At 47.6% G+C, this 18,268-nt stretch overlaps 2 protein-coding genes across 3 annotated transcripts in view; one reads left to right on the top strand and one right to left on the bottom strand.

The window, feature by feature from the left end:
* LOC138246211 (myosin-10-like) overlaps nucleotides 1-9,538 on the bottom strand; it is a 491,460-nt gene extending 481,922 nt beyond the window's left edge. Inside the window, exon 1 of one of the 2 annotated variants that reach the window (XM_069200598.1) lies at nucleotides 9,201-9,538. The gene's annotated coding sequence lies outside the window, so the exon portion shown is untranslated. The remainder of the gene's footprint in view (nucleotides 1-9,200) is intronic. The other variant, XM_069200595.1, reaches the window with a different exon arrangement.
* Nucleotides 9,539-14,034: 4,496 nt separating this feature from the next.
* MPV17L (MPV17 mitochondrial inner membrane protein like) overlaps nucleotides 14,035-18,268 on the top strand; it is a 125,139-nt gene continuing 120,905 nt past the window's right edge. The window contains exon 1 of the mRNA XM_069200599.1: nucleotides 14,035-14,113. The gene's annotated coding sequence lies outside the window, so the exon portion shown is untranslated. The remainder of the gene's footprint in view (nucleotides 14,114-18,268) is intronic.

Genomic DNA, 18,268 nt, shown 5'->3' with positions numbered 1-18,268 from the left:
TATGCAACAATCTACAAATATACACAAAGTGATAGATTCACTCTGGGAGTACATTGTGTAATCTTTCATGTCTCCTCCAAGGGAGGATATAATCCATCAACCCACATGACAAAACAATCCTCGGTGTCCCCCCTGCGACATTTGAGCATTTGACAGTAATGTGGAATGAACACACCTACATCTGCAATTAAGTATATCTATCTTGCCAAGAGGTGGCTATCAGTCTCATTATTCAATTATCATCAACAGGGAACATATAGGACCATATTCAAGCAATTTAACCATTAGGATTACTTTTAGATTATTTTCAAATTACTCCTAATTGACCATCAAATACCAGTTCAATACATTGGGTAATACCAGCCTACACCTCTAATAAACAGTCCCACAAACCAGAACAAAAATCCACATAAGCTTGTGCTGTAACAAATGGTAGAACCCTTGGGGGGTTATCATTCCTTTGTCCCACCCTACCTAGGGTGGGGACACAAACTGCGCTGGGGGGAGGCTGCTCTGCTCCTGCAGCTCCCCATGGCCATCCTGGGCATGGATTTGGTGGTGGCCCCATCTCCCTGGGACCCCCACAAGCCGGTTTAAGAGATTAAACCACTGCTCCTGCCCCGCAAAGCATGCAGTGGCAGCCGCATATGCGATAAGCGGCTCTCCCGCTGCGCTGGGGAGAGCCGCTGTGCTGACGAAAGCTGATGCGTCTTCCTGGGGGGTGCCGGTCCCACACGGACACTCCCACACAAGATAAAGGCTCCCTCATTGGAGAGCGGCGTAGGGAGCCCACCCCTGGCCGCCCCCGCTGGCTCCCCGCACGGCCAGCAACACTGTGTGCTGCCGCAGGAGCCAACCTTTTCTGTGCTGTCTCGCGTGCAAGCTCGCAGCCAGATGGGGGTGCAACGGCACTCCCCCCTTCCTCCCTGCAGCTTTGGGGCCCCGGGATGGGGTCCGGGGCCCTCCTGGGGATTTTCACAGGGGGCGCAACGGCGCCCCTCAACTCGACTTCTGCTGGGAGCCCCAGGATGGAGTCTGGGGCCCCCTTCTTCGCCAGCCATCTGGCGGGGTGCGCGACGGCACCCCCCCATTCCTCCTTCTGCACGGGGGCCCCGGGATGGGGTCTGCGGCCCCTCGCATCCAATCTTCACAGGGAGTGTGACGGCGCTCCCCGACTTTACTTCGGCCCCAGGGGACCCCGGGATAGGGTCCGGGGTCCCTAACCACCGCGGCAGGGGAGTGCGTGATGGTGCCCCCCCCCCCAATCGAATCAAATCAGGCCAGGCTTCACGGGGCCCCAGGATGGGGTCCGGGGCCCCTTCTTCTTCCTGAGGGGTAGTGTGATGGCACTCCCCTCGCTCCTCTTCCTCTAGGGGCAGCCCCGGGCCCTGGCCCAACCCAGGGGCACAGTCTCGAGCAGCTGCGGAGCCCCACGCGCTTCGTAGCTGCTTCTCCAGAGGTCAAAGGTCACCATCCTTCTTCCCTGGATATCTCGGGCCCGTAAGCGTCGATTTTCCTCATTCTGGTGTCGTTTCGCTCCTACTGACAAGCACTTGCCACCAGGAACACTCTCCTAAGGCCCCCTGGCCTTGAAGGGTCCCACATCATAGGGAGCCAGTCCCACTGACTCCCTGCACCAGCCTTTCCTCTGGGTGCCCTCTTTCCCTTCTGGGCAGCATGCTCTCCTTGCGCTAGCCCAGTCCTTCCCCCCCCAACTAGTCCTCTGGGGGGGTAAGAGGGCCAGCTTGTCTGGCCCTGGCATTCGCCTCGCTGGCCTGGAGTCCTTCAGGGGCAGAGTCCCTGCCCCAAGGGCAGTCAGGAGGTTCTTCCTTCCAGTTGTCCATGACGCCCGTCTGCAGTCCCAGTGTCCAGCAGTAAAGCCCACAGCCAAGAGAGAGAGCTCTCCCCTGTGCAGGACCTTTTAAGTGGGGGCAGAAGTGTCCAGCAGGTCTGCCCCTCTGGCCTATCAAGATGTGCCATATCACTTTCTTGCCCCCGTCCCCCTCCTTCTTGCACAGTCTTCTGGGATAGCTCAAAATGGCATCCTCCAAGAGCTAGTTGCCACATGTACTCTGAAAGTCTCAGCCCCTCCTCACTGACTTCCTTGAAGGGCCTCTCCAGCCTGCTCCTGGCACCGAATGACAGCTGGCTGATTGATGCAAGGCCCTGCTCAAGCAACTGGACAGAGCAGTAATTGGCCCTAATCCTGAGCTGAGTCAGAGAAAGATGACATCCATGGATGACCCATAAGTTGTACAACTATGCTCTTGTAACCTACTGCATCATTCTTTTCTTACAGGTTACAATGTACTTTGCTGTGACTCTGGTCTCTATGGACCTCAGAGAAATGGAGTTGCACCCTAGGCCCTCCTTTCCCATTGACATTTAATGGAGTATGCCCACAATGTAAATACCTTAAGCACACTGACTTTGGCAGTTAACTGAGTGTCCCTACAGTGAAAAGACAGTAAGCACACTGACTCTCCCTCACATATGTACACCCCTCTCATGAGACCTACTCCAGGTCACGACCCACTCTGCATAGTTCCTCCTGCACCAGACTTACCTATGCGCAGTTCTTGGGCTGTGCACCCCAGGAATCCTCCTCCCACAGCCCTCACATGGGTGCACATCCATTTGCACACATGATCACATGTAACTTACCCGGGGTCTCCTGCCCTTGCTGCGCCACGACAGCCTTTCCTTAGCACGGCGGCACCGGCGGTAAACATGCGCAGTCCATTTTACCATGAGTTTACTGGGTGTGAGTCCCCACATAGGAGGCTCCCTCGCAGTAAAAAGTCAAAAACCAAGGGGTCAAAAAGCGAAAAATCAGGGCAGACCCGATGGTCAGAACCGTCCTCTAACACTCACTGATCCCCTTACCCAGCAACTAACCTTAAAACTCTAGGCCAGAGGTCTTCAAACTGGGGGACCTCAAGTAATCGGGGGGGACACCAGACTCTGGTCAAAAGAAGCATTATACATATTACAGGCCTTTGTTTTATTTTAAGCAGAAGCATGTTATTGCATTTTAAAAAGGTATTGGTACTTAACTGCAATTTTTAAATAGGTCTAGACATATTTAAACATTGCCAGCTTTATAAAATAATTGTGATTTTTTATTTATTTTTCAATTGGGGGGGGGAGGGGGCGGGACATTAAAAAGTTTGGAGACCACTGCTCTAGGCCGTGCTCTGTTCTCGTCTCACTATATACCACCATCTTACATCTTTTCCTCCTTTGGGTAATACCTTTGCACAGACAACACTAAAATCATCTTCACGTTTCTACCCATTTCTTCCGACTTCCATTCCTGACTGTAACCTGACTTTAGATAACGCTAGGTTTTCTAATGCAGTCTTTGAAAATTAAAACACTTTTTTTCCATTCTCAACTGCATCAAGTACACTATCAGCCGTATTATTTTCCCACCTAAAACGCTTGCACCTTCACTCTCCTCATGCAACTTTTGCATGATTGTTTAATTAGATAATAATTTCCTCCCCCACCACGGATGCCAGATTCCAAATACATAACATCAAGAAACTTCACTCACTGTTCCTAGTCCACAAACATAAATGTCCTAATGAACACTCCAGTCATGAATAAAATGGATTACTGCAGCAGCATCCTGGGCCTCGTATCTCAATAGCTCTTCTTTTCACTCGTCTGCAGATCAAAACGCTCATAAATAACTCAAAGGAAATACCATAAAAGAGGAGTGTGGGGGAAGGGCATCAATGCACGGTGAAAGAAACAGATAAATGTGAAATGAAGAAAACAGAGAAAAAACACAGAGAAGGGCAAATAGGTAAAGGGAACTTGAAAGAGGAAAGTAAGAAAGAAAAAACAAACAATGATGAGAGTACAAAAGACGGGTAGTTAGAAAGGGAAAAAAAAAAGACCAAGGAGGAAGAATGGCTAAAAGGTAGGAAATGTGAAAGGAAAGAAGGAAGAAGGGGTGGAAGGTAGAATTGAAGGATGGAAGGGTGAAAATATCAGTGGACTGAAAAATTTACATATTGGTGGAAGGATGGATGAAGCAAGAGAGATTAGATGGATGGGTGAGAAGGTGGATGTTTATATGAAATAAAGGCAGGATGGATGGGTGAAAGGGGAAGGGGTGAATGGACAGATGAATGCACAGACTGAAGGTGTGGATGGTGGAAGTATAAAATGATGATGGGAACTCTTCTAAGATCAAATTCACTCACTTCATGTGTTCTGCGTGATTGGCGGTATGGTTTAGGTTGGAAGTACTTTAATTTCTGTGCTACTCCCTTGGACGCCCACTTTCCACTACCAGCAGCAAATTGACCAGCTAGTTTTTGGAGCTCAGTTCAAATGGCTCACCACTGCGCATTTAAATCGACCTATGGCTCCACCCCTTCAAGTCTCATCATGGACATACATCTAAACCACAATGAGCAACCTACGATATGCCAACAAAAACTCACTCACTCGAATCTTCTTCTACTGCCTCCACGTCTCTTGGGCCTGCTACACTGGAAACCTTTCCAGATTAATAAATCCCATCATCGCCCTGCCAATGTTCAAAAGTGTTCGAAAATCCCGTGTAATTCAAAGGGGTTTCTTCAAATCGGACGGCTAAATTCAGTTTAGTCCAATTCTAAAATGACTCTACCCTAACGTTTTGCTGAGCGTGCCTATTGTATAATATATCATCTCATCCATTTGACTATGCTTCAGATTCCAGTCAACATATAACAAAGTCATAATTTCTTATTTAACAGTTCAAACCACCAATATGCCCATGTGCTATATCTGACAACGTTCTGTGCGCTCTCATAAAGTTCCAATTTGTAGTAATGCATTCAGTTTATAGGCCTTATCTTCGTAGGCAAGTTACAGACGCAAGATATGTGCACTTGAACGTACTGAGGAAAACCCTCCGCTCAATGGTTTCTTTTATTGCGCGCTGTGCTATTCGGTGGTGCCTGTGGAAAAATGTCCGGCACAGAGAAGTATGGAGACTCAATTCTGCATTCGCCCAGAGAAATGATTTACCCACGCCCGACTTCCGTGTGACAACAGAGAATAAGCAGCATTTCTATCTGTGAAAATAAGCAGTTCTCATATTCACAATGTAAAGGTCGTTCACAGGTCATAATAGGTTCTTACAATAACGTGGGAATTAAGATCCGGAAGCTGTGGCAAGTCCTATGCTCTGCAATGAAGCGGAGGGCAAGGGACTGTGCCAGTCTGGTCGAACCCTATCCGTAACCGTCTTCGGGGCTTTAATGAGTATGTACCGTCTGGTACCGAGTATCCGCACTTCATGAATAGGAAAGGGAGAGCACTGGCATTAGGGTAGTCTGACAAAGCGACTGCACACTTCTACATTTCCGCTTCAACACGTGACCGTATTGGGTTTAAATCCTATGGAACAGTGCAGAGGGACACTGCTTTTACTTTCACAAAATCGCTTGCATTCCAAGTGTAAACATATCGTGACTAAATCCATATACTGAAGTATTTGCAAGGATGCAGAAAGGTCAGGCAAAATTGTGTCACAGAACACTTAATTGTAGGGCTGCCACCTGGGCTGTTTTATACGGGACAGGTATTTTAATGTCATTGCCGGTACAAAAATTAAAAAACAAAAACAACCAACAAAAAAAAAAAACACCTAGAGCTGGTTATTTTTTCCCCCTCTCATTACAAAAATGCTTTCAAAGGTGTACTACAGCTGTTAATGACTCCTGAGTGAAAATTAAAGAAAGACAGAAAAGGTGAATACGGTTTCCATACGTGTGCTACACTGGTGGTCCCCTATGCCCCCCCCCCCCCCCCCCGCCCTCCATCTAGTGAGAAGTATCACTCGAGTCATAAAGAGAAGTGTCACTGCATGTGTGACGAAAGAGGCGGAGCTGCCATAAAAACTAATCAAGTACTTTCACTGGACCGGGAGCTAAGGTAATTTAAGAGGGCTCCTGCTCCTACACGTGTGCACGGTTGATCCCAGTCTGCGGGTCTGACCATACGGCACCAGTTGCTTCCGGGCCGCGGGCCCCGTCACACCGGCAGCTGGGACACGCCGCCGTCAGCAGTGCTGCACGTGCTCGGCGGTGGCTGGCCCCGCCCCCAGCGTGGCCGTGCGTAGTCAGAGCCTCAGAGTAACGCGACGGGAGCCGGTTCCGGCTGCTGAGTGCTCCGAGACTCGCAAAACGCTGCCCTGGGAGCTGACCCTGCAGTCCTGCCGCCCACTCGGGACCCCGGCCGAGTGCTGGAGCTGCCTCCGTACTGTAAGTTTTACTTGATCAATAGGGGCCTGGGGCAGCGAAGCTGGGCCGGTGCAAAGGAGCTCCATACACCATATTGGCACAAATCAGAACGTGGGGGTGGTTAGGGGATTTACGGCGCTGCCGCCGCCAGGAGCGGTTTGGCAAGTGTATCTCATGGGTGCGATTGCGAGGGCTGGGCACCAGCGCCCAATCACTCTAACAATCGGTGGCAGACATAAGCGTCTCTAGTTCTGCCTGAACCTCGGCCTCACCAGGCGCGTGTCACTCAGCCGAGTGTGGATTCTTTCAGGAAGGTCACTGTGTATAGGGTGACCAGATGTCCCGGTTTTTCGAGGCCTGTCCAGTTGTCCCGACGCTTCTCTTAATTTTAAACAAATGTCCCGGTTTTTGGCACAAAGGTCAGATTATCTAGGGAAGCACAAGTTCAAGGTATGCTGTCCTTGTAACAGACGCCTACAAAGTATGCAGTAATTACAGTGACACAGTCCCCTGTCTGCTCCCAGCAGAGAGAGGTGGGTTGGGGGTGCAGGGTGTGAGGTCAAGCCACAGCTAACTTTATATGTCTAGTCTTGTAAATGCATGTGTGTATATATCATGTATAGGCACACATTCACAAAGCTATGCAAAAAAAGGGACATGCCAGATAAAAGTGAGTGTAAAGTCGCCAGTCCTTCTTTTATGTCTGACCTGTTCCAGTTTTAGCTCCTCAAAATCTGGTCACTCTACCTCAGTGTCACTAGACAGAGGATGCTGAGACCCAACACCATCTGGCTGTCACTGCTCTGACATGGTGTCACCCCTGAATTACCTCTCCTCTAAACTCCCCACAGCTCAGTCCTCATCAGAGAGTTAGGTTCAACAGCTACCCAAGGAGTGAGGCTCAGCTCTTAGTCTGAGCACAAATTAACTCACTTTGAAGGTACGGTCATGAAATTCCCATGTGCAAGGCTCATCACCCCCAAACACCATAACCAGGTCTCTCAGCCACCCCTTCTCCAAGTACTGTGCCTTCATAGATCTCAGCTCCACACTGCCCTGTGCTGCAGCCAGGACTGGCTTTGGCACTGGTGGCACCCTGTGCAACAGTCCTTTTTGGAGCCCCACACCATGACCACCTCATTGGATTCACTCACTACCACCTGGCAAATGTGCCCCTCATCTCGCCATAGCCCCCTTTCACATACGTTCATTTATTTTAAAGTGCTTGCCTAAAGGCTGGCTTTACTAATCCACTCGGCTATCCACACAAAAAATATAGTTATGCTCTTTGCAGCAGGCGTATTAACCCTCTACGCTACTTCATGGAGAGTCAAGGCTGCCTAGACAAACTCCCATCTCTCTCTACCAGAAACACATCACAAGAGTATCTTGACATTTTAATTGTTTCATTAAGGCTAGATGCACAAGGAACTTTTCAGCCGGTGCTTTTAAATCTCAAGTTTCTAAGTTATTGCTAAAAACAGCCCTCTCCCGCCCCCCCATCTCCAAGTCAGCTCCCTGTGTGGCTGCACCGCCCTAATGCCGGCCCTTGCTGCAGCCATCCCGACAGAATCCACATCAGGCCACAGCAGGCGCTTAGCTTAGTCAGTGAGATTGGCAGGGGTGTAGCGTGGTCAGTAAGATTGGAGGGGCAGGGGGGTCTGATTGCCCAGCATTCACTCTGGCATATCTTGTTAACACTTATCTGATAAGCTGCGCATTCGTGGGGGGACGGGGGGGGCTTAATGGACAGTAGAAAAGGAGGGAGGTGCCAGTTGTTAGTGGTACTTAAAATATTTTGTAAAATAACCAGTATTGTTAAGAACTTCAAAACAGAGAGGAGACTGTGTGGGTGTGGGTGGGTGTGTGTGTGTGTATGTAAAAATTCTACGCGAATTTAGGACACCTCAACCTACCCAACTGAAAGCACCTGTTCCCAAATATTTACTGCTTGGTACATTTATTAGGCGTTTGTGACACCCCAACCCCCCTCTCTTTACGCTACACCCCCCTGGAGACTAGGGGAGGGATGAGCTTCAGTTTTTCCAACAATCACGGTGGCATTTAATGTTAAAATACATTACACAACAAGCGGGCGCATGCGAGGCGCTTAAAGAGCAGTGAAAAAGGAGAGGAGTACAGTTTTGGTAGGGTTATTAGGTTACAGAAAACACAAGATTGTGTTAAAAAAAAATAACCAACATTTCTGAAAACTTTCAAAACGGAGAGAGGGATAGTCTGTGCGTTTTTGTCTGTGTGTATACAAAAATAATCTTTGGTGAAATCCGACAGGCACCTCACCATACCAGACTGAAACTACTTGCATCCAACTTTTTTACCCAGAAAATATGGTTAATAGGGGATATAACAATCCAAACATCCCTCCCCTTGAAGCTACGCCTCTGGGCCACAGCCCCTCCTCTGTTCTCATAAATCCAGTTTCAGAATGTTGCAGCCGTTTTAAAGACTCGCAGACCCTTCCAGATGCACAACGAAGAGTTGGTTGTTAAATACCCACTGCCACACAGAGCACGCATCCAGTTTTGCTTCTTGAAATGTCATACACGTGAAATAAAAACTTGACATTCCTGTGTAAGTAGATGTCACCAGTGGAATTGCCAGGTTTGGCGTGCAGAGGCCACCGTCCAGCCCCTTTCTGCAGGTGCGAGCAGCAGGGGCGGCGCAGGCCTGCTGATGGGTGTGTGTGCGCCGAGTGTGCATTGTGTGCGCCAGAGGAGGCCCGGCAGCCGCAGAGGTAGGACTGCGTCCTGCGCGCACGCACTGCGGCTGAGAGATCGGTGTGCTGGCGGTCCGGCTGCCCGCACAGGACAGCTCACGGCGACCGGACAGGCTGGAGCGGAATGCAGAGCCGGAGAAAGGTATGGTTGACAGCGGGCGGCGATGACATGCTCGCGTAAAAGGTCGGATGGTTAAAGGGTAGCACCTACTCACCAGAGCGGTCCAATTCCGGTGTCTGCCGCCGGCGTGGAGCTGGCACCCGGCGGGTGGGCAGGCTGGCTGCACAGTCATTCAGTGCCGAGTCGGCATCACTGCACTTGTCGCTGGAGCCCGCCCACCGAGAGAGGGCGGGGCGTGCAGCAGCTAAACACAGAACCACGGGCACGTGCGGTCTCCGGTGCCTCGCCGCGAATGAACTGCTACCGAACGTTTTCTCGGCCAATCCCAGTAGATTGTACAGTGTCCAGGGCCCCGGAGTCAATAAACAACCGTCGAGATCCGTTGCCGCCAATCCCAGGCCATTGTGAAATGTGGAAGCGCCACAGCCAATCTTGGACTGTCAAGAGTTCCCGCAGCCAATCTGTCAAGAGCTGTCCCAACCTACCTTGGCCACTATGCTTTGCACACCTGAGAGGCTGTCTCCAGTTGGTCAGCCGCAACCCCGACTGCTACGGGACGAAAGGTATAAAAGAGCAGCAACGGTGACCGACAAAGGGAATTCAGTCCCAAATAACGGTCTAATTGGGGACATTCTGATAGTGCTCCCTCCCACATTGCCGCGTTCTTAGATATATTATACAATGAAAACGAGGTGTTACTATGATTCTATTCCTAGTCACAGTTAATGCCTTATTGAAAGTATTCTGGTTGACTTAATTTGTCAGAATGAATTTTTAGCTACCCAAGGAGTAATGACACCTGCTGAATCGATCCACGTAAAGAATAACTGGTGATTAATGCATTTGCTAGCAATGTTGACGTGCGGTCTGTCATCGCAGGTTTCAATCATGATAAAACAGTTCAGACTGATAACGCGCCTGCAGAAAAGCATATGGTATGTGTGGGTCCCATATTTGTAGGTCCCATATTTATATTGATGTAGGATCGCTCGGTGGATTCATGCTTTTGTAAAGGAGACCCTTGCGTTACCTGCAGGTAGAAAGTTACAATCCTGACTGCCCAGTTACATTGGCAGACAACTCCGTGTAATTCATTTATGTCATATTTTTGAAGTCTGCAGGTTTTAACTCCACCTTTCAGCATTCAGTAGTTTTAAGTGCTGAGTACATGCATGTATTAAGGGCTATATATAATTATTATCAGTGCACTTACACATACAGAAAGCCAAACCTATTTTTACAGAATACATTCAGATCTGTATAACCTATATAGTCCCAGAACACAGAAAGCCAATAACTCTTTATAACTCTGCTTTTCTCTTAGCAACCATTGAACTACACTCCAGGGGTTTTCTTTGCCTCTCTCAGCGGATTGCTGGATATGGTGGCAAGGTCTGATTTTCTAGTGTTTTACATCTAACTTTTCCAGCCAGGTACCACTTATACAAAAGGTATTCAACTCTGGGCTGGGCTGCTACATGCTCTCAAAAGTTTCCAACAGGGGAGTAGAGACATACCATGTAAGGAGGAAACAGAATGAGGCAAAGCCGAATAGTAGGGATGGTGGCACAGGGAAGTTGATTACCTCTGGTTTGGAGGCGTTAGGTGCACGGGATCAAATGGCTATCCAGTTTTACATAGCAATCATTGTTTCGAGACTGTAGGCAGGAGAAGAAAGAAGGGAAACAGAATCACATTTTAGTATCTGGTGTAATGAGAGAAGGGCAGGGGACCCAGGCCAGAGCCTTGGGGAACATCTACTGGTAAGGCTGGAAGTGGGAAGCATGATGAGTGTGATGATTGCAAAATGAGGCATTCTGATTAGAGTGAAGAACCCACAGACCCCACAGTAATTAGCGGGGAGAGAATAGAAAACACGGCGGAGAGGTCTTGAACGACAATAGAAGAAAATTGTGTAAATATTATGAAGTTCGGAGATAACTCCATTTCGGTGGCGGTTAGGTATAAGGTTAGATTGGCACTGAGATGAGCGATATACAGATTAGCTGTTAAAGATAAACCGTTAAGGATTTGTGAGAAAAATGGCCTCGTGGGTGACAGGGCAGATGTTTGCAGATGGCATGGGATCGGCTGTACATTTCTTGCATAGGGAAAGGACTCTTGCCGACCTAAAATAGGTTGGGTAGAAGCCAGTGATCAAAGAGTAGTTTGAATAGTGTACTGAAGCAGAACAGAACTTGGCATAATAGGTGCAGTAGATTGGAGGCTGAAAGGTTAACGAAGTGCGCACCCTGGGTTGGCTGCCCTGATATTGGGAATTAACTCTTCAGAGGTCGATAGGGGGTGAGGCAGGCTGGTTTCAAGCACAGCAGAGAGTAGGAGTGCAAGATAAAGACATTTTGGAGGATTCCAAGGCGTTGCCTTCTGGTGTCATAAAAAGAAGATGATCTTAAGAATATAGGAGTAGAATGCTCCTACTCATGTGTATATCTAAATAAGCAGTTTTCATACAGTGTTTACTGCTGGTGTTGAGAGAGTTGAGGGGCAGGCCAATAACAGTTTGTCCGAAGTACATATTTTGATCAAGCATTGTCATGTAGTGATTAGAACATCAACATTCCCTTTTGGAGGTTACCACATTTGTAGGGGAGATATGCATGTCACACTGTTTGTGGAAGACTGTACTCTACAACATGGGATAAACACTTCAGCAAATCTTGTCTGTAGGATACACCACAATGGGAGGGCGAGACCGCTAATAAGACCTGAAATTTGTATTGGAATCACAATAGGACAGATTGATTTCCCCCTTCCCAGTACTGAATAATGCACCTTGCCAAAGGTGGAAGCCTCACATTGTAATAGTGAAAATTCAAACACTTCTCACACTATGTTGGCCATGTGAACCCGAACGAAAATCTCCACCACGAATTCCTAATGCCTCAGCAGTGTCTGTCTCCAAAGAGAGGCCTTCAAAGCACGGTTAAGACAGTAGGAGGATGAAGGATATCAGAAATTTGCGAAGCAAGTCATGGCAGCAGTCAGATTGATACTATCTCAACAGTCACATGACAATTGATTAATGCAGTAGTTGAGTGTTGAAATAAATGGTAGACGTGAATTCTTGAGGGATGAAATAAATGGTAGATGTGAATTCTAGAGACACAGCAGATCGAAAATAAGAAAACGTACATTTAGCGAGGAGTGTCAAAACAGTAAATATTAACCAACAACATTTTGGTTTTGGGCCTCTTGAATCAGGTTGAGTGCTTTAGATTAATAGTCCTAGCAGGGAGTGCTGAAAAATAAACATGACTGGTGATCGAAAACTATGTTGTTAGAAAGAGAATACAAATTCAGTGTGAAAGCAACTAAAACAGGATCAGGGAAAAAGAAGAACTCAAAGTGGTTCCTGAAAGACTCCCATGAAGATTGCAGTTCAGGGGAACAATAGCCAGTGCTAAAATCCTGGCAGAGGTAAAACAGAAAGGAAGCTTTCTCAGTGTACGCCAATGCAGACTGCCTATAAGATTATCCGTGTCTTCAAAAAGTGGCAGACTTTCAGAACGGTTGTAAGTCTCAGGTTTGGTCCATGACGCCAAGGTACAGTCCATCATGGTTAGATCTTTCACCAGCCAAGGCCTTTTGATTTTACAATTAGTATTTAGGAGTGTATCTGTTTGTGTGTGTGTGTGTGTGTGTGTGTGTGTGTGTGTGTGTGTGTATATATATGTGTGTGTGTATGTGTGTGTGTGTGTATATATATATATATATATATATATATATACACTGGAAAAAAACAAAGGTTACAGGGACGTTATAGTTAGGCTCACATTTCACTTGTACAAAACCAGTGAAATTCAGCAGTTATAGTTACCTGAGCTAACTATAGCTTATGCCACATATTAGAGAACTCATGAAATGGTCAATGACGTCACTGATGACATTTTTACTATATGCTGGGAGCTAGAAGTACATGTTTTGATGGGGCAGAATTTGTGTGCTGCCATGAAACAAAATGCTTACCTTGCTCGCACCTGTGATAATTTTGTTTATTCAGCAGCCTGAGGTTGAACATTCAGAGGCACTAGCATGGTATTGTAATGCAATTAGTGTTTTAAGATAACTAGATAACTTATGATGTTTGTATTTCTCTGGCTACAGCACTGATTGGAGGAAGGCAGTCATTAACCTACATGGATTTTTAAGTCTGGGTTGGCAGTGCAACCGTTGCATGACCTTTTACCATACACCAATATTATTGTACAGTTCTTTGCTTCCACTCAAATACAAATTAACTTCCTTGTTGTTTACTTGTACTGCTTCACATTACCACACATTCCTTAAAAAAACAGACATAATAGCATCATTGCCAATGCTTGTGTTTTCTGGGGAGAGCTAGTTTTATATAGCGTGGGCTAGATTCCGTGGGGAGCACTGCATTTATTAGAGAACTGAGCCTGCCTGTATTACAAAAGTCTCAAGAATGGGCTATTTAAAAAAAAAAAGAATATTTGCAACTAGTAGAAAAGAGTACGAGTTACGATTTGATCGTATATTATGTGATAGTGATGTATTTTAGTGAACGGGACTGAACAATTGCTTTTGTGCTCGAGTTGAAAACTACTAAATCATAAATGGAAACTACTAAATGACATCTTATCTCTTTGGTGGTTTGTTGGGCTGAAACATGGCTAGTTGGTAACTGCATCTGAAAATATAGGTACCCACAATCCTGCATCTTTGCTAGAATATTCGCTATCCTCCTCCTTTGGGACAGTATTAATCCAACTTCTTGGTGGGTCAGAGGTTCTGGTCCGTGCATTCCAGGGATTTCTGAAAAAACAAGCCTTTCCCCAAGTACGTTTATAACCTACAGGGGTAAATGGTGCGGGAAGGTCCGCCCTCTTCCTGGTCTGCAGATTGACAGATGCCCCAGCCTATGGACTCTTGAGAGCGTTGTGGCGTCCGCCTTTACGTGAACGGGAAGCCGAAGTGCTGAATGGCCTGCATTGTACCCTGGCTAGACACATTAACCGGCTGAAGGTGAGAATATAATGCCCTCTTTGTGTGGCATAAATGCGGGAGGGAGTAGGGATGGAGAGCCGCTGCGATCTAGGCATGGCGTGTACATCCTTAGCACGGTCCTATTTGCATTCCCATGTGTTTGCGGACTTCAGGCAAATGTAGCGTGGAAATAAAAAAATGAATACCATTTCGGGAATCTGGAACAGGAGTCTTTTTTTTTTTTTCATAAATCGGCACGTAGCTTTGAATGTCGGTATGTCTGTTGCAGAATGACACGTTTAAAGAGTTGGTCGGTTCCGAAGCATAAATTGATCGTTCATTGTGTTCTTAAAAGGTTTGTCGTGACTGTTCCACTTGCCGGTTAGAGTTTCGAATGCGCCAGGTCAGGGCCGTCTTGGTGTTGCTACCTCTCAATATCTATAACAGGTGATCACCATTGTGTTGTGTAAATATAGCCCTTGCAGTCTGAGCTACCGAGGGAGGAGTAGCTGCCTGCCTCCCTTGTGGAAGAGGTACGTTCTCTCTGTTGAAAAAGGGAACACTTTGTTCTGATGTAATCGTATATCCAGTCGCAGTAATTTTGGATTTTTGAACCATGCTGATACAATAGTTACACGGAATCAAGTGGTGAGTCCCCAGACGTGAAGCGATTTAATTCCCTCCCTTTCACCACCCATAGTGCTGAAAGTGAAGTTGTCTCCTTCCTGCATCTCCAGAATTAGTAATGGATATGGTCCTCTGGCCTGGGATCAGCGTCGTATGCTCTCAGACTGGCCTGTAATGAGCCAAGTTGCGTTCTGAAAATGGAAGTGAAATTGTGTCACAATGCTTAAATGAGACTTGCACAACTTGCACCCTGGTGGTTTTCCTATGTAGTTACTGGAGCTGGCATTACTTGCCACGGTATGCACATTAGCGCACAAGATAGGAACTGAGCCTGATGGAACAGGCCAGTATTGGTGCACTTGCATCTTTGTGGTGGTTTTAACAATAGTGTCCCACATGCCCCAGCAGGCATGGATGTGCACCACGGCATATGTGCCCTAAGGAGTGCTGAATACTCATGCGAGTTCGCACTACTTATGAGTGCTGCTCTACCGATATGGTAACATGATAGAATGAGTCTCATTAAGTCTGGCTGCAATCGTGGATTGCAGGGGAGCAGCCTCATGATGTTCAGTATTGTTGAATTCAGAATGACAAACCCCTTCTGATGGTAAAGGTGGGTTTGCCATTGATGCCCTAGAAATGCCACTTCTAGGAAGTGGGCATTTCTAGGTGCTGAAATGGTTCTGGTGCCTCATAAATTAGACTTGATTCTTCGGGTCACGGGGGTAGAGCACATCTGTGCATTCACCAGGTGATTGCTATATAACTCGGGCATCCAGATTGGCAGATCCCTACCATTTGGGACCTGGATACATAGATTGGGGAGAGAGAGATTTTTGACACTTGGCCTCTTGATGCCAGAGCATTGCCCCACTAAAGATAAAGATCTGCATTGCAGAGCCTTTGGGTAGGTAGAGAGGACATTTAGGGAAGACATCTGTAGTTCAAAGGAGAAACCTTTGGACCACCCCCAACTTCGAAGGAACCATCTAGGATAACTAGCGATACTCAATGTCTGCAAGGCAGAGTAGCCTTTACGGTGATGCAGGACTGGTGCTGCTTGACCTAATGGGCACACTACCAGAGGAATCTGTTGTGCCAAGGAGGATAGCTGTCCGAGGAGGGGATCCGTGGTCGTGGCTTAGAGGCTGGCCTGGGGCTTATTGCCTGCTGTTGTGTAGCATCCCGAAGTGTATCTTTCCAAGGGCAGGTTGGCTTGCCCTGTGAGCAGGTTGGCTTGCCCTGTGTTCTCTGAGGAGGTCTTAGGGACATCAAAGACCTCCTGAGAGGGTCTTAAATTGACAACTGGTAATATCTGGAGAGTGGTGCCCTCTGCTGAATCTACATCATATGCTGATCTTCACCTGGCAGCAGGGGTGTTGGCGTGGCCTAAGTATTGTGTCTGGAGTCCAAAATTGTTTGTTGCGGAGCTTGCTAAGGACTGGCCGCACTTCAGGTGAGTGGCCCTTCACTGCGGGGACTACTACACGCCAAAACGTCTTGTTGGTATGAACAGGATCACCCGGTGCGTGCCTGCTATTGTCGAGTTTGTCACATTTCTCTTGTGTGAGCCACAACTGTATGCTTATTATGTGCAGTGACCTGTTCATTGGTTGCAACCCTTGGAGGTGGGGTTGCAACCTGAGTTGTGCTGTACTTGGCAACATATGGCACGACTGAACTTGCGTCAAAGTGTGTGACCAGGAAGTCTGGTGCGACTACAAGTCATTGTTCACTAGAAAGTGTGCCTCATTCCAGAGCGGTACGTAAACCAAGTTCCAAGTGTGACCGGATAGTCTAGTGTGACTCAAGTCATCGTGCACTAGATGTTGTGCATCCCAGGAGGTTGCAGGATTTACATCCTTTGTGGAGAGTCCGGGAGGGTCTGGTGCAGTTCAAGTCATCACGCACCTGACTGGTGCCTCTGTCCGAGGAGGTACCTCCTTTGGAATTGCCTTGTGAATGATTGTACTGTCGGGGGGACTCAGATCAGCGGACCCCTGACATTGTGCCTTCTTTTTGTGAAGGTACTGAGCACTTTTCACATAGAATCGTAACCGTCTGGGGTCACTTGAGTCTTCGTGCCCCAGATACAGCACCGGGTTCAGGAGCTGTGGGCCTAGTAACTTGACGTGTGCCACTGGAAGTGTTTAGGGCTACTCGCGTCAGCAATCCCCAAAGGCGCTTCTCCGCTCCAGAGGTGCTGAAATTGGTAACTATTTGGTCAAATTGAACTGTCGAGCTGGATGCTTCGGTGTCTAATGGTGGCTCCAGTGACCCACCACCTCTGTTTTACAGACCTCTGAGGCAACCTCCAGTGGGGAGCCCAAACGTCTCTGCCTTAATTATTTACCGGCTGTTGTCTTTCCTTTCCCCCTCTTTGACCCCAGAACCCTGAGACTTGTGACGTAGCTGTGAGCGGGCCAGTAACCAGGGAAAGGTTGATGCAATCTTTGGTTCATGGAGATGTGGGATAGCTGAAGCTGGTTGGTGGATTTGCGGTGGTTTAGGACCCAGGGTGCTTGCAAACACAGTGGCATCCACTATCCGGATATCAGGGCACTGCATTAGGGCGCCGTGAGTGAGTGCGTATGAATGAGTGTGTGCACGCCTGTGGCACCACATGTCTGTTTAGAGTGGATGTGCGGGAGTGAGTGTGGGTGAATGCGAAGTCAGTAGAGTGGTGGTGCTGGTCACGTTTACCCTGTCAGGAAGTTCTTACAGTTGGCATTACATCTTACTAGTGCGGCTTCGGCTGCAGTGATACGCGAAAGTGTTCTAAACTCTGTACGTTTTGCTGCTAACATTGGGAACCGGGGTGCATCCTGAATTTATATGCTACACTGATTGTGGGAAATTCTACGGTGGGTCTTGTGTTATGTGGGTGCGAAGCAGGAATGTACCATTTTTCTCATGTATACACCCAGTAGTAGTGTTTAACACAACTGGACCTCATATCATGACTTCCATTACAAATTGGGGAGTAGGCCCAGAGTTACATTATACCCGTACTGTGTTGACAAGGTGTGTTGAATACAATCTTTTTATACATACACAGTGTATGAAGTCTCCGTTGTGCCACGCAGCGTGGTTGTGGTGGGGAAGTGCTGTGTCTTTGCTTTACACATTGCCTCTGTGATAAGCCTGACTGCTCTGTCCAAAGGTGAGCACAGGTTATACAGTAAGTGTAATCACCCACACTTGACGGGGTGGCAGGTTCTGTCTGGCTAGGGTACTGCTTCAGCCAACCAGAACGTTCGGCCTCTAACATTTAGCCAAAAAATGTAAAATGCACATAGCATTATTTTTAGATTGTATCATTTATGCCGCTCAAGGTATGAGCAGTTTTCTTTCTTAGAGCAGGTTTTCCTGGTGTCAGAAGAGCCTAATAGGGATGGCCTGGCCGTCACCTCTCTGAGGCAGGAAGAGGCCTTTGGCTGCTCTCTAGTTCCATTTTTCCTAATAGAGTCCTCCCTGCACATGGGTGAGCTGTGGCGATGGTTTCAAGTGCAGGAAAGAAAGTTTATGGTTGCACTTTACAAATCTGATCACTGTCAGACCAAC

Source organism: Pleurodeles waltl, chromosome 7 (assembly GCF_031143425.1).
Source record: "Pleurodeles waltl isolate 20211129_DDA chromosome 7, aPleWal1.hap1.20221129, whole genome shotgun sequence".
Lineage (NCBI taxonomy): Eukaryota > Metazoa > Chordata > Amphibia > Caudata > Salamandridae > Pleurodeles > Pleurodeles waltl.
This window is presented reverse-complemented; position numbering and strand designations above follow the sequence as displayed.